The sequence below is a fragment of the Cricetulus griseus genome, chromosome 3 (genome assembly GCF_003668045.3).
Source record: "Cricetulus griseus strain 17A/GY chromosome 3, alternate assembly CriGri-PICRH-1.0, whole genome shotgun sequence".
NCBI classification, from domain to species: domain Eukaryota; kingdom Metazoa; phylum Chordata; class Mammalia; order Rodentia; family Cricetidae; genus Cricetulus; species Cricetulus griseus.
The window spans coordinates 92,306,376-92,309,214 of NC_048596.1; positions in this window are offsets into that span (position 1 = coordinate 92,306,376).

Genomic DNA, 2,839 nt, shown 5'->3' on the forward strand with positions numbered 1-2,839 from the left:
GGGGACAAGACAAGGCTGTCCACTCTCTCCATACCTCTTCAATATTGTCCTTGACGTCCTAGCTAGAGCAATAAGACAACAAAAGGAGATCAAGGGAATACAAATCGGAAAGGAGGAAGTCAAACTCTCACTATTTGCAGACGATATGATAGTCTACATTAGTGACCCGAAAAACTCTACCAGGGAACACCTACAGCTGAAAAACACCTTCAGCAAAGTGGCAGGATACATGATTAACTCAAAAATTCTGTAGCCCTACTATATACCAATGACACATTGGCGGAGAAAGAAATCAGAGAAACATCACCCTTTACAATTGCCACAAACAACATAAAGTACCTTGGGGAAACACTAACCAAAAATGTGAAAGACCTGTACCATAAGAATTTTGAGTCTCTAAAGAAAGAATTTAAAGAAGATACCAGAAAATGGAAAGATCTCCCATGCTCTTGGATAGGTAGGATCAACAGAGTAAAAATGGCAATCTTGCCAAAAGCAATCTACAGATTCAATGCAATCCCCATCAAAATCCCAACCCAATTCTTCACAGAACTTGAAAGAACAATTCTCAACTTTATATGGAAAAACAAAAGACCCAGCATAGCCAAAACATCCCTATACAATAAAGGAACTTCTGGAGGCATCACCATCCCTGACTTCAAGCTCTATTACAGAGCTATAGTCCTGAAAACAGCTTGGTATTGGCACAAAAATAGACAGGTAGACCAATGGAATAGAATTGAAAACCCTGATATTACCCCCACACACCTATGAACACCTGATTTTTGACAAACAATCCAAATTTATACGATGGAACAAAGAGAACATCGTCAACAAAAGTTGCTGGCATAACTGGTTGCAGACATGTAGAAGACTGCAGTTAGACCCAAGCCTATTGCCTTGCACAAAACTTAAGTCAAAATGGATCAAAGACCTCAACATAAATCCAGCTACACTGAACCTATTAGAAGACAAGTGGGAAATACCCTAGAATTAATCGGTACAGGAGACCACTTCTTGAACATTACACCAGTAGCACAGACACTGAGGTCAACAATTGATAAATAGGACCTCCTGAAACTGAGAAGCTTCTGTAAGGCAAAGGAGACAGTCAGCAAGACAAAATAGCAGCCCACAGATTGGGAAAAGATATTTACCAACCCCACATCTGACAGAGGGCTGATCTCCAAAATATTCAAAGAACTCAAGAAGCTAGTCCCCCAAACACCAAACAATCCAATTAAAAAGTGGGGTACAGAACTAAACAGACAATTCTCAATAGAGGAATCTAAAATGGCTGAAAGACACATGAGAAAGTGTTCAACATCCTTAGTCATCAGGGAAATGCAAATCAAACCAACTCTGAGATACCATCTTACTCCTGTCAGAATGGCTAAAATCAAAAATACCATTGACAGTTTATGCTGGAGAGGATTGGGAGAAAGAGGAACACTCCTCCACTGCTGGTGGGAGTGCCACAGCCACTGTGGAAATATGGCGACTCCACAAGAAAATGGGAATGAGTCTACCACAAGATCCAGCAATTCCATTCCTAGGCATATACCCAAAAGAAGCACATTCATATAACAAAGACATATGTTCAACCATATTCATAGCAGCATTATTTGTAATAGCCAGAAACTGGAAGCAGCCTAGATGCCCCTCAACTGAAGAATGGATATCGAAAATGTGGTACATTTACACAATGGAGTACTACTCAGTAGAAAAAAAAATGGAATCTTGAAATTTGCAGGAAAATGGATGGATCTCGAAGAAACCATTCTGAGCGAGGTAACCCAATCACAAAAAGACAAACATGATATGTACTCACTCATATGTGGACCTGCTTTATGATACATAGTAGTGACCATGCTTTATCAGAACTGTTTTTAATGATGTTGCTCAGAATGGTTTCCTCCCAGATGATGACTGAGAAGCTAATTTAAAAAAATGGTGCCAAGTACCACAAGAGTAACAGAACTGCGCTGTTTTCTGGGATTTTGTTTTTTACTTTTTGTTGTTGTTGTTCGTTTGTTTTTTTGTTTTTGTTTTTTGTTTGTTTTTTGTTTTTTTGCTTTTTAAATGGAGAGTGCTGGATGTCTATACAATTTTGTTCAAATAACTGCAGAACCTGGAAAAGCTGTTGCTGCTATTGATGCATAACATATTGCCATTTTTGTTCTTTTTATATAAATATATATATACATATATATATATACATATATATGTGTGTGCTAATTGAAAATCAAATATGTGATGAATCCAAGATGTTTCAAAGAGTGCTCACCTGTGTATGCAAATTTGATTTCATCTTTAGTAAGTAGTAAAGTTATAGGCTTCACAAAAAAAGAAAGTGACACACTGGAAGACAGATGTCACACAATTTCAATTTTATGTGTAACCTAGAAATGATGAACTTATGGGGACAGAGAGCAGAATTGTGGCTATTAGGCTTCAATGTGGGTTTTCAACAATGGGGAAATGATTGGTTTAAGGATATAAAACTGTTGTTGTACAAGAGGCATGGACTCTGTGAAGTCTTGAGGTCTACTGAGAGCATGATAAATATGGTTGATAACAATATGCTATATTTTAAAAGTTGTGAGATAGTATACTTTAAGTGTTCTCAAAACAAAAATGATGAATATGTGTGATATAACATGTTAATTTAATTTAGCCATGCCATTGTGAACATACTGTATTATGTATCATAATTGTGCATTACTTTATTTATGAGATAAATAAATGAATGAAAAAAGGGACTTTGAGAGCCCATCCCACATAATGGGATGCTCTCATCCAGGACACATGGAGGAGGGCCTAGGCCTGGCCCAGGATG